Here is a 14428-nt window from a genome sequence, read left to right on the forward strand (position 1 = left end):
AACCATCATGTTTTAATATTTACATAAAAGTTATCCGAGCCATCGGATACTTGAGCTTCTTCGTCCTTTTAAACTCTAATCTTGATTACCTTACAATGTTAAATAAAATACTTCAGCAACGTATGCTGGTGAATATGCTGACGCTAAAATATTTTCTTTACTTAATCACCCCTCGAGACCACGTAAGCCTCGGCCCATCTTGGCTTAGGAATAATCAAGTTTAAACATTCATCATTAATTCGAGTCTCTGCACTAGGTCACATCAGTGAAACACCGCAACGTTTATGACATAACTTAGGTACCATAAATATACACATGGCCATTCCCCACTCTGACGTAACTTAGGTCCGGCCCATCGTGGCTGGAGGTCGTGACCAAGCGTGGTGCGATGTGCCCACCGCGTTCCACATATGTAAGGATCCAGACAAACGTATACCATAGCTTGAGGGCTGGCTTATACTCTTATTTATAATGTTTTTAGAGACACATAGCCTCATGTAAAGTTTTTCATATAATCAAGTTGACTCGTTTGAAAACAAGTTTGTAAAAGTGGGGCGTATTCACCTTTTCAATGGGATCGGCTTCCAACACCGTCCGTTAGTTCTTCCTTCGCTATCTCGCACCTATAGTACGAGTATAACATTCATTAGTCGGATACACGATCCGGCTTAAGACCTTTAGTCTTATTTATCTCGATGAACCTTTAGTTCATTATTTCATTTACTTTAAAACCTTTAGTTTTAATAGTAATTTATAAACCTTTAGTTTATATTAAAAACCCGACGTTTCTTCTTCTTTATGAAACGTATTTCTATTCTTTATTATTTAAGTATATTCATTATACTTAAATAATATGTATTCTATAACAAAGAATAATTATATCTTTATATATACTCATATATATATTTTTCCTTCATCTTTATTTTCTTTGTTATATCTTTCTTTGATTATCGAGAATTATTTCGACTTAGGGTATTAAGCCCTTTCAATATTTTATTATTATTTTGGTCGGGCATTATGCCTACCTTTGTCGGTTTAGAAATACCCTTCTCACTCGGGTAGCACTTCGACTCAATCCTTCTTATCAACACTCGCTCAATCAACCTTTGGCACGCTTTTCGAGACACTAATACTCTTGGCACGCACTTCAAGGTAAATCGTCGGGACGTCGAGCAGCACCTCCTCTTAACTCGGAACATCAACGGAAAGTGGCACGCATATCGAGGTAATGGGCACGGAAAACGAGGTTTCGGGGCACGTTTATTGAGAGGGATCGTTGGCACGTAACTCGAGGTAGTGAGAGAATCTAGAGAGAGATTATGTGTGTGAAAATTTGGTGTGAATGGATCAAACCCGGAGCTATCCAGAAGGCAGATTTTTCATTTTTAGTCCCTGAAGTTTGGAAATTGGCAGAATTGGTCCCTAAACTTTGGAAACTTGACATTTTTAGCCCGAAATCTACGTGATGTTACATCCTCCCCACCTTGAAATAAATCTCGTCCTCGAGATTGCTTACGAGAATAAGTGGGGGTATTTCTTTCTCATTTCAGACTCGAGTTCCCACGTATACTCGGGTCCTCGTCGGGAATCCCATCTTACCTTCACGATTTTCAATGTTCGTCTTTTAAGTTTCTTTAGTTTTGAATTTTTGATTTGGATGGGACGTTCTACGAAATTTAAATTCTCATTGATTTCTACGTCTTTTAAGGGCATTGAAAGGGATTCATCGGCTAGACACTTTCGTAGGTTTGAAACATGAAATACGTCGTGTATCCCTTGCATTTCCTCGGGTAGTCGCAAACGGTATGCAACGGTACCAATTCGTTCAAGTACCTCGAAGGGTCCAACGAATCGAGGACTTAGTTTAACTTTCTTGCCGAATCGGACTACACCTTTCCACGGTGAGACTTTTAAAAGAACTTTATCACCGATATTAAACTATAACGGCTTACGACGGACATCGGCGTAACTCTTTTGGCGATCACGTGCCGTCTTAAGTCGTTCTCGGATTTGAAGAACCTTGTCGGTAGTTTCTTGGACTATCTCGGGTCCAGATAATTGATTATCTCTGGTTTCAGACCAGCGTACGGGCGTCCTTCATTTTCGACCATATAACGCCTCAAATGGTGCGGTTTGAATGCTCGTGTGATAACTATTGTTATATGAAAATTCCATTAGGGGTAAGTGGTCATCCCAACTTCCTCTTAAGTCAATCACGCAAGCGTGGAGCATATCTTCCAACGTTTGGATAGTCCTTTCGCTTTGCCCATCGGTTTGTGGATGATAGGCGGTGCTAAGGTTTAGCTTCGTACCGAGAGCTTGTTGGAAGCTTTTCCAAAAGTGAGACGTAAAACGGTTGTCTCGATCGGAGATTATAGATAGCGGTACTCCATGTAAAACAACGATGTTGTTTACATAAAGACGTGCTAATCTATCTATTGAGTACGACTCGTTGATAGGTATAAAATGTGCGGACTTAGTTAGACGGTCCACAATCACCCATATAGCATTATGTTGTCGAGTCGTTTTCGGGAGTTTGGTAATAAAATCCATGGTAATCAACTCCCACTTCCATACGGGAAGTTCGGGTTGCTGAAGCAATCCCGAAGGCTTTTGATGTTCAGCCTTGACCTTTAAACAAGTTAGAAATTTCTCAACGTGCGAAGCGATGTCCTTTTTCATTCCATTCCACCAGTAGTTCGACTTAAGATTTTGGTACATTTTGTCGCTTCCGGGATGCATCGTATACTTGGACTTATGGGCTTCGTTTAAGATCTTTTCACGCAAGTCCACAATGATTGGTACCCAAATCCGGTTTCCCATTCTAAGGATACCATCATCACCTTTGACAAGCGAGTCAATGGTGTCGTTACGCTTTTCATCGGAGATCTTGTTTTCATTAATCGCTTGAGTTTGAGCGGATTTGATTTGGTCAATAAGATCAATTTGAACTTCTAGCCTTAACGCTCGGATTCTCTTTGGTTTTCGTGCTCTTTACGACTTAAGGCATCAGCCACAACGTTGGCCTTACCTTCGTGATAGACAATCTCGCAGTCATAGTCGTTTAGAGTTTCCATCCAGCGTTGTTGGCGCATGTTTAGCTCTTTTTGATCGAATATGTGCTTTAAGTTTTTGTGATCAGTGTACACGAAGAATCTTACTCCGTAGAGATAGTGCCTCCATATCTTGAGCGCAAAGATTATGGCACCTAATTCTAGGTCGTGAGTCGTATAATTCTTTTCGTGCACTTTTAGTTGACGAGAGGCGTAAGCTATAACTTTCTTGCGTTGCATCAACACGCATCCTAAACCGGAATGTGATGCATCGCAAAAGACCACGAAGTCTTCAATCCCTTCTAGCAAGGCCAGTATAGGAGCTTGGGTAAGCTTTTGTTTAAGTATGTCAAACGCCTCTTGTTGTTTTGTTACCCATTCATATTTAATGTTTTTACGAGTTAGAGAAGTTAAGGGAACAACGATTCGGGAAAAATTTTCGATGAACCTTCGATAATATCCGGCCAATCCCAAGAAACTTCGGATCTCGGTTGGCGACTTCGGAACCTCCCACTTGGAAATAGCTTCAATTTTAGCGGGATCTACTTGAATTCCGTTAACGTTTATTATGTGACCAAGAAATTGCACTTCGTGTAACCAGAACTCGCATTTTGAGAATTTGGCGTACAACTTCTCAGTTTTAAGGATTTCAAGTAAGGTTCGAAGGTGGATTTCATGATCATCCTTACACTTAGAGTAAATAAGTATATCGTCGATGAAGACGATAACAAATTTATCTAAGTAAGGCTTGCAGATATGGTTCATCATATCCATGAATGCGGCCGGAGCTTTAGTAAGTCCAAACGGCATGACCGTGAACTCATAATGGCCGTACCTTGTTCGGAAAGCAGTCTTTGGGATATCTTCGGATTGGACTTTGAGTTGGTGATAGCCAAAAAGAAGATTGATTTTTGAAAAATAGCTAGCACCTTGAAGTTGGTCGAATAAATCGTCGATACGTGGAAGTGGATAACGATTCTTGATGGTAACTTTGTTGAGGGCTCGGTAATCGATGCACATTCGCATGGATCCATCCTTCTTTTTAACGAACAGTATTGGCGCTCCCCACGGTGATGAACTTGGTCATATAAAGCTGGAACTCATCAAGTTGTTTCTTTAGTTCCTTCATCTCTGTTGGCGCGAGGCGGTATGGAGCTTTAGCGATCGGAGTAGTTCCGGGAATAAGGACGATTCTAAATTCGACTTCACGATCGGGAGGAATGCCGGGGAGTTCGTCGGGAAATACATCGGCATAATCAGAAACAACAGGAACGTCTTTGATTTCTTTGGGTTTTGATTCTTCGGTGACATAGGCCATGAATGCTAAGCATCCTTGATTTAAACATTTGTTAGCCCTTATCATGGAGATTAGGCTAACTTGGTCAGCGTCTTTATCCCCTTCAATTCGTATAGTACGTTTATCGGGGGATTGGAGTTCAACAATCTTGCTGTTGCAAAGGATACGAGCATGGTTGTAGGATAACCAATCCATACCCAATACAACATCAAAACCAGCAAGAGTCATGGGTAACAAGTGAATAGGCAAAACATAACCGGCTAACAAGATTTTTCCGTTTTCTAGAGCTTCGGAGATTTTAACAATGTCGCCATTAGCAGTTTTGACGCTTAGAGTTTTATTAAGTTTGATTAAAGGTTCGTTTAATAGACTACAAAAATTATAATCTATAAAACTTAAATTGGCTCCTGAATCAAACAAAACTCTAGCATAGGCGTTGTTAACAAGAAACGTACCGGTGATAGTTTCCGGCATGTCAGCCGCTTTCTTCGTATTTAGAACAAAGACTCTTGCATTGCTTTTCTTGGGCTCATTCTTCTGACCGCTACCTCCCGCACCACCCGTCGCGGGCTTGTTCTTGGGACATTCGAAGCTAAGATGCCCCATTTCCTTGCAGTTATAGCAGGTCATCTTTTTCTTCCAACAATCGGCCGCAACGTGGCCGGGTCAATTGCATGATTCACAGACTCGTGAGGCGAAGTTGCATCTACCTCAATGATATTTCTTGCAAATTTTGCATTAAGGGACGCCGAGATTGGAGCTAGACCTTCGTTGGTCAACCCCTTTACCCTTGAAGCGGGTATCTCCACCTTTTCTCGAGTCATGTGTCGGTAAAACTTTTTTGTCTTCTTCCTTATTGTGGATCATTCCGCCCATCAAGTATCCAGCCAACTCCATCGCGGAGTCAGCAGTTTGTGGCAAGTGCGATCTCACCATATCATGAATTTCACGAGGTAGTCCCCGTATATAACGTGTCACTTTGCTGGACTCGGGGATAACCAGCTGGGGTACTAAACGGCAATACTCGTGGAATTTCGTGTTATACTCACGAAGGTTCGTTCCGATAACCTTGTGAGCCAAAAACTTTGTTTGAATTTGATCTGTCTCGTGCATTGGACAGAACTTTGACATCACTAACTCCTTGAACTCATTCCATGTCAGCTTATACATTATTTATCTTCCTCTACTCATCACTAACGTGTTCCACCACTCAAGTACTTCGCCTTTGAACATTAGGGCAGAGTATTGTATTTTCTCTTCTTCCGTACACTTACTTGTGATCACTATCGTCTCCATTTCTTCTAGCCACCTTACGGTATTGATGGCTCCCTTGTCACCGTGAAATTCCTTCGGTCCGTAATACTTAAAATATTTAAACGAGCAACCACCAATTTTGAGTTTCTTGAATTCTTGTCTCATGCCTCATCGGCATTTGATTCGTGTATGCTTTCATCCATGCGGGAAGGTCTAGATCGAGGTTTGGAAACAGATTTGTGAGAGGGATGTTCGGATTGAGAATGTTTTGTTTGAGATCTATTTTCCGATTCTTCCCTAACCGCTTTTCTAATCATTTGTTGAATTTGGTTCATATATTTGTCGGGAATCGGTTCCTCTTTTTCTTTCTCGGGACCTTTCCCTTTAGCGGCATGTCTCTCGGCTTCCTTTAGGGAAACCTCACGATTATCACTTTGTCTCGACAATTTCCTTTTATCTTTTATCTGAAATTTAACACATTTCTTTTCTTATTATACAAGTTTTATTTATTTCACCTTCATATACATATCATAAATGATATGTATACTATTTTACAACATTATATATCATTTAAAACGATATATAAGATCCTATCCTTATTACATTTGATACATATTTCACACATATCATACAAACTATTGTACACAAATAACTTTTTCTTCTTATGCCATCATCTTCTCAATCTTTCATAAACTTTTTCACAACTTTGGTGAGCTTGTTGCATTTGCAAAGTAGTTTGTCCCCTATCTTCTTTTTCTTCTTTCCATCAGTATCAATCTTCTTCCTTAACTCATCCGTTTCTTGCAAGGCTCGATCCAAATGTTCCTCCTGGGACTGCGGTATGTCGGTAGGATACCCGTATCTTGGAGGTGGGTCGCGATAACCCATCATCACAATGTCGTAGTGGTTCTTGGGATCTGGGTATGGTGATGCAGTCACATCGGAGGGATAATTGAAGAATGCAACGGCTGCTTCATTTTTCTCACGAATTTCATTGGCCGTTCTTCAATGGATGGAATCTCGCCTTGATATGGTGGGAAACTTGTTGACGCCTTTCCTTTGAGTTCATGGAGGAATTGTATGTACAGGTCCACAGATCCATAGCTTGGGGTTGAGTGTTGCTCCTCCATTGGTGTGGTTACTTCGTTTGGATTGTCCGGGTACTCCTCTTCAGGGTCGGTTTCCTCGTTTGGTTCCTCTTCGGTCATTTATGGATCAGTTTCTTCTTCCGGTTCCTTCTCTAGCTCTTCTTCAGTCATTGCCAGCATGTGGATCTTCTCATATGGCATAGTCACCCTCATCTTGGGCTTATGTGATGCCCTTCATTGTGGGAATTGGCAGAATCCTTTGTTGAAGTACCGGTATGCCACCTTCGTTAGTTGGAGTAGCACTTCATCCATTCAGAAGAATGAGACTTTGGTTCCTCCTTGATTGGTAAGTTTAAGAGGAAAGCATATGACGGATGTGGATTTGGCGGTAGTTGTGTTGAATCTCCAGATGGGTAATATGGCGGAATCTCCATGGGTTGATAAGTCGGAATCTCTGAAGGATAGTATGTCGGTACCTCGGATGGTTGGTACATCGGCAGACTTGTCGGATGATAACTTGAGTGCCTCGGCAGTTGGTACACTTCATGTGGAGTGTTGTCCAAATGGTAGATAGGACTTGGTTCCATGTTGGGTTGTTGGCTAGGTCCTTCGTTGGAATTGAAGAATGACTCGAAGTAATCCTTGCTCATTTTGGGAAACTTGTAATACTTCCTTGCTCTTCTTGCTTCATTATCATAGTATTCCATTAACTTCTCATAAGACATCTTGATAGGTGGTTTAGATTATGAAGAGGGAAAGAAAGGGTTACCAACCAATCTTATCCCTATTCAAATAAACAAATAAATATTTCCTATGCTTGAATCTAAGCTTGGGTATTGTTTTATGTTACCCAATTCGCTAAGATCGATGGCTCTGATACCAACCTGTCACACCCCCATTCTAGGCCTAGGAGTGTGAACCATAGTTGGTATCGTATTTGTAAATAAATCAGAGTTGTGCATTTAAGCGGAAGACTTTATAAAATATAAGGATCGATATTATAAATATTTACAATACAAAAGACGAGACGAAAGTCTCGTTTGGTTTTACTTGTTTATATGTTTTACAAAACCACCAAGTTTTAATATTTACATAAAAGTTATTCGAGCCATCGGATACTCGAGCTTCTTCGTCCTTTCAAGCTCTAATCTTGATTGCCTGCACAATGTTAAATAAAATACGTCAGCAACGTATGCTGGTGAATATGCTGACGCTAAAATATTTTCTTTACTTAATCACCCCTCGAGACCATGTAAGCCTCGGACCATCTTGGCTTAGGAATAATCAAGTTTAAACATTCATCATAAATTCGAGTCTCTGCACTAGGTCACCTCAGCGAAACACAGCAGCGTTTATGACATAACTTAGGTACCATAAATATACACATGGCCATTCCCCACTCGGACGTAACTTAGGTCCGGCCCATCGTGGCTGGAGGTCTTGACCAAGCGTGGTGCAATGTGCCCACCGCGTTCCACATATGTAAGGATCCAGACAAACGTATACCATAGCCTGAGGGCTGGCTTATACTCTTATTTATAATGTTTTTAGAGACACATAGCCTCATGTAAAGTTTTTCATATAATCAAGTTGATTAGTTTGAAAACAAGTTTGTAAAAGTAGGGCGTATTCACCTATTCAATGGGATCGGCTTCCAACACCGTCCGTTAGTTCTTCCTTCGCTATCTCGCACCTATAGTACGAGTATAACATTCATTAGTCGGATACACGATCCGGCTTAAGACCTTTAGTCTTATTTATCTCGATGAACCTTTAGTTCATTATTTCATTTACTTTAAAACCTTTAGTTTTAATAGTAATTTATAAACCTTTAGTTTATATTAAAAACCCGACGTTTCTTCTTCTTTATGAAACGTATTTCTTTTCTTTATTATTTAAGTATATTCATTATACTTCAATAATATGTATTCTATAACAAAGAATAATTATATCTTTATATATACTCATATATATATTTTTCCTTCATCTTTATTTTCTTTGTTATATCTTTCTTTGATTATCGAGAATTATTTCGACTTAGGGTATTAAGTCCTTTCAATATTTTATTATTATTTTGGTCGAGCATTATGCCTACCTTTGTCGGTTTAGAAATACCCTTCTCACTCGGGCAGCACTTCGACTCTATCCTTCTTATCAACACTCGCTCAATCAACCCTTGGCACGCTTTTCGAGACACTAATACTCTTGGCACGCACTTCAAGGTAAATCGTCGGGACGTTGGACAACACCTCCTCTTAACTCGGAACGTCAACGGAAAGTGGCACGTATATCGAGGTAATGGGCACGGAAAACGAGGTTTCGGGGCACGTTTATTGAGAGGGATCGTTGACACGTAACTCGTGGTAGTGAGAGAGTTTAGAGAGAGAGAGTATGTGTGTGAAAATTTGGGGTGAATGGATCAAACCCGGAGCTGCCTATTTATAGGCTGAAATCGGACCCCCATCGCGGTACGCGATGGGCTCCCTGGCTTCCCCATCGCGTATCGCGATATAGGGTTGATGAGTCACAGGGTAGGCCTGTCACGTGTCGACACGTGGCAGGCGCCGCCACACGTGTCAACACGTGGTGATATGTGGCAGCAGACGCTGCCACCGTGTGCCACGTGGCACACGTGTCACGCTGTGTCAGACACCCCCATCGCGTGTCTTTCCTGACCCTGTCGCGTAGCGCGATAGGTCCAGAAGGCAGATTTTTCATTTTTAGTCCCTGAAGTTTGGAAATTGGCAGAATTGGTCCCTAAACTTTGGAAACCTGACATTTTTGGCCCGAAATTTACGTGATGTTACAAAAGCAAACAAGGGGTGTGTATTATATATATGTTATACCACCATATTCAAGTGTTAGTAAGGTTAGATTAACAAGTTAGAAAGAAAGATTAAACTCAGTTTGACTTTTAGAAGTCAAAAACTCAAGAACAACTATGAACAACCTTTGAATCTTTGATGTTTTGAGAGAAAAATGAGAGATGTAGCAGGGAATTATGGATAAGAATAATGGTGTATATATAGGGTAATGTTGGTGGTCAAAGATGGGTGTTAAACACAAGAAATTTCATGCAAAAAGGGTCAAAAACGAACATAAAACAACAAAAAAAACGAGCCTGCTGGTCTGTAGCTGCTCGCGCTACGCGACCAGGATAGGTGTCCCCCGTCGCGCGGCGCGACAGGGTTGATTTCCTGATTTTCAATATTTTCAAAAATGGCAGTTTTGCCCCCCGAAGTTCGTTTTAAGTTATTTTTAAGCGTTTTAAAGATTGAATTGAATGTTTTCAAGACCCAACAAGTGTAACATAAAATCCATCATTTTTATTATATCCAAAGTTTCGGTTTACAAAACGGGTCGGTTTACATAAATAAAGTTTACAAAACGAATACGAATCGAGACCCGAAATTGACGAATGTCACAACACCATTATATAATTATTACACTTTATTGATGAGTTGAACATTTACATTCTAGTTGAAAGTGGTTTGAACAAACTATTGTAATTAGTTTCAATACATCGTTGTAATTAGTTTCGATGCACCGTTATAATCGCATTGTATCAGCATTCTATAAACATATAGTGATATAGTAAAACTATTCTTAAATTCAAAATAATAAAATTCTTAATCTTATGATATATATTGTTTAGAAAAATAGTAAAGTATATCAAAACTACTTAAGTCTATAAATTATGACAAATTTAGATTTAATCAACAAAAGAAAAATTCACAACACATGTTGATTTTTTCTATTCTGTCAATCATTTGCAACATCATATGTTTATAATGTTGTCATTGCCTGAATATTAATTATTGAAATAGTAAGATGGATCATAGGGGCGAAGGTTGTTAACATGACTTAAAACACAATCTGAATTTGGCGTGAAAAAAATAAGATTTTTGATCGACTAACTTGACCCATTTAAAAAAATGGATCAAGTTCATGTTTGACTCATTATCCCTTTTAAGTATTTATAAAAAAATTTGAAATTATATTTTAATTTCTGTTTTTTCCGGTTTCCATTTTTCTGAAGACACCCATTTTTTAAAGGCGACTTTCTTGTGTTTGGCCACAGTAGTTCCAAAATTTGGAAAGGCCCTTTGCTCAACTCTGTTCAGACTATGTTGTCTTAATTGGGCACATGCTGACTTCAGAGTTTGGCTTGACGTTTTCCTGGAAAATCATACCGCCGGCTGTCACTTGACAGTCGTCATGCCACCACAAGTGTATAAATCTCTGGCTTAACACACATTGCGACGAAAACCCGGGTGAGCTTGAGATTCTAACTGACAAACCTCACAAACCCTAACTCAAATCATTCTACCAAAAATAACACTAGTGAGATCGAACTTGAATATCTACCGAAAAAACCAAACCTCATACGACCATATCTCAAATGAGTACATTTATAATTTCAAATTAGTTTTCAAAAGAATATTCATCTTCCTTATTTACTTTATAGAAATAAGAAAAAAAAGACAGAAAAAGGTCGGTTCCTTGCGCCCGACGTTCTTCTAGGCTCGGGTCCGGGTACAGGTTCGTAACTAGGTTCGGTGTTTGCCTCCTACATTATGAAACTTGATAAGTACCCACCCTTGTTTCTTTTTTTCTTCCAATCCCCCATTCATTCCTTATTTTCCCCGGCCACCATTCTCCGCCGTCGACAACCAACAACCATCAAACCCACCACAACATGGCCAGTCTCTCCACCATTGCATTCCTCTGTTCCTTCTCACCATTAATTGCTGATTAATTTGCTGTTTTTCAGGTAATGCAGGCATCCGGAGCAAATTACACGCAGACTCACCTAAGTGAGTCTGAATGTAAGTAATATGTTTCTGTTTGGATTGTGTTAATGAACCTTTCTGTTCTATGTGTCTCGAGGACCACCACAGTCACCGCCACATTCAGGTTAATTAAATTAAATACATTTATTATTTAAACCAATTTGTTATTGTTATTAATTCTGTTTAATTGATTTTACAGATACGGAGATCCTCGTATCATGATGTGATTAGGGTTTCTGAGATTCAAAAGCATTTAGACATCGGTTCGGTGCAGACTTATGTGATCAACAGTGCGAAAGTTGTGTTCTTGAACAAGCGGCCGCAGCCGCGTCCCGGTAAAGGTGTGACCAACACGTGCGAAGTGTGTGACCGGAGCCTACTCGACTCGTTCCGGTTCTGCTCACTTGGATGCAAAATCACAAACTCACAGAATGGGTTTAAATGGTTTGAATTTATAATAATAAATTACACCTAACAATGTATCATTCTTACTGTCTCGTCGTCGGAGAATAAGGACTTGATGCCGGCGGTGTGGGATTCAGACGAGTCGTACCGACGGCGGAGGATTAAGTACAGCAATGGAGTTCGTAGGTTGACTCCGTCAACGCCGGCGGCGGCGGTAAGGACGGCGAAGAGGAGGAAGGGCGTTCCGCATAGGGCACCAATGGGAGGATTAGTAATGGAGTATTACTGAATAGCCCCCTGAAGATTTGGGTAATTTCTGTATGGTCCTTTTGGTTTATGTTTTGTTTTTTGGTGTGGGAAATGTCGTTATTGCCCTTTGGATGGTCAGTTTGTACAAAGAAGCAGATTATAGGAGGATTGGGGAATATAAGGTTTAGTTTTGGAAGTAGGAAAAAGTATGGGGTGAAAAATGTTATAATGATGAATTGGATTGTGTTTATACAGTTTCTGTTTTTATTGTTTTCTTATTTGTTTAAGAAAGTGTCTAATGATAGTTTAGTGGATGGTTGGTAATTTACTTTATAATAAAGTAAAATTTGGTCAAATTCTAGTCATAGATAATGAATGGGGCGAGAGTGGTCGGGTTTGAACTCAAACATAGCTTTGAGATTTGAAATTGTTTGATTTCTGTTTTTCTGGTTATTGTTTTGGGTGGGTTCACTTTTGGTATTTTACAATTTTCTAAATTATACCTTAAAGCTTTGGGCCGAAAAGAATTTTGCCTCAAATAATGAATTTTAGTCTTAACTCTTTTTGCTAATTGATCAATTGATTTTGAATACATTTGATCTAAACTATTGTGTTTGTTAAAATCTTAAAATAGACTTGAAGTTAAAAATGAAAATATATAAATTTAGATCAGTTTTTTTTCGTTTTATTTACATGCAAGATTGAGAAATTTAATAGAATGTTCAGTTTTTAAAAAACATAAAACTAAATTGTTGGTTTTTGTTGGGCTCGGTTATTTAGATTTGGGTTTTTCAAATTTAATCCAAACCTTATATAACAATGACACTTTAACTTTCATTTTCGTTGTTAAAGGCAATCTCCATTTGAACAACTAGTTTAACTTCAAGTAGAATATCCAGCTGAACAACTTAGAATAAACCAATTTTCTTTTATATAAGATTAACATTAAGTGTAAGTTATAACTGATATAAGTTAAATAATTGGTGTGAATTATTGTTAGTTGATAGATAATAGTTTATTAAAATTCAGTTTGATTTATAAATATATTTTTTTTTCTTAAAATAATAATCTACTACTCTACTTCACTTTTTATAATGTAATTACTTTAGCATAAAAGTGTAAAGTAAATATAATTATTCTAGTTATTTGTTGTGACGTCTAGAGTATTTAGCAACTAACGTGAACCCGGCTCTACATATAAATTTTATTAGTTAAACTAAACTTGTTTTAACATGTTGCATGGTGGTTGTGAATACACAAGGTATGATGATGGTAGTAAAAGATATGGAAAAATATTGTGTAACATGTGAAGATTTAAAAAAATAATAGTTATAAAAGGTATATATGCGTGCTTTATATAAATATAAATGGTTGAAAAAGAGCACGTTTTGTTTTAATGTTGGCAATCGTGTGGATTGGCCCTAGTAATTATCGACATCCTTGGACTGTTTAAATTTAAAACGTGAATTCTTATTCCTAGGGATATAATAAATTGCTGCCTTCTTTTGGTTCTCCCTTTTGTCACTTTCACATTCAAGTAACAGGAGAACACTGTCAATATTCCTCACTTTTAATAAAATAGTTCGTTTATTTAATTTTGGATTCTTTATACACCAACCGAGCTACATCTGGATAATGGGTAAGCGAGCAACAAGCTGTGTCGCTATCGCTTTTGGAATTGCAAAGCCTATTCTACTAAATATAAATCCTTGGTTCCTCGGGCTCTGCGAGTTATTGTGGACCACCTTCTGCACCCGCTCCAAGAAGCGAACCGCCTCGGGAGCTAGGGATTCAAAAGTGTCGAAAGCAAATGGAATGAACACGTGCTGATTCTCCAAGCACGATGTCTCATGCATTTTGTGGTGTAAATAATTAACTAAAATAAAAGAAAGGGACACTAATATAAAATGTGAGTAGAATTTTGTGGACTTAATCATTGTTTTGGAGATAACTTTGTAAAATAATAACCAATAACCAAGTTATATCCGTTTGAATCGTAATTTCATAAATGTGTTTGATTTCTTTTTTTAACATTACCCTATAACTTAAAGACAACATTAAAAATGTTAAAGAATACAAGAGAGAGAGAGAGAACAAATACTCTTGATCTGTTTGCAAGTAAATAACGGGCAACTTTCTTTTGATTTAATCGACGTTGATACTCTGACAACCAGGTCATGAAAAGAGACTATACGTTTTTAAGTGATTGGTCGGTTATTATTTTGTTTCTTTGTTGTTAATTATATTAGATTTGATGTTGAATCTATTTATATGTTGATGAAAGATGAG

At 38.6% G+C, this 14428-nt stretch overlaps 1 pseudogene across 1 annotated transcript; it reads left to right on the forward strand.

The window, feature by feature from the left end:
* Nucleotides 1–7059: 7059 nt before the first annotated feature.
* LOC143621324 (uncharacterized) lies at nt 7060–12420 on the forward strand (annotated as a pseudogene). The gene is made up of 3 exons (XR_013151491.1): nt 7060–7156; nt 11527–11609; nt 11685–12420. The product of XR_013151491.1 is annotated as an uncharacterized LOC143621324 (transcript).
* Nucleotides 12421–14428: the final 2008 nt, after the last annotated feature.

The sequence above is a fragment of the Bidens hawaiensis genome, unplaced genomic scaffold (genome assembly GCF_021521415.1).
Source record: "Bidens hawaiensis isolate Kalapana, Puna unplaced genomic scaffold, B.hawaiensis_p1.1 tig00002839_1, whole genome shotgun sequence".
NCBI classification, from domain to species: domain Eukaryota; kingdom Viridiplantae; phylum Streptophyta; class Magnoliopsida; order Asterales; family Asteraceae; genus Bidens; species Bidens hawaiensis.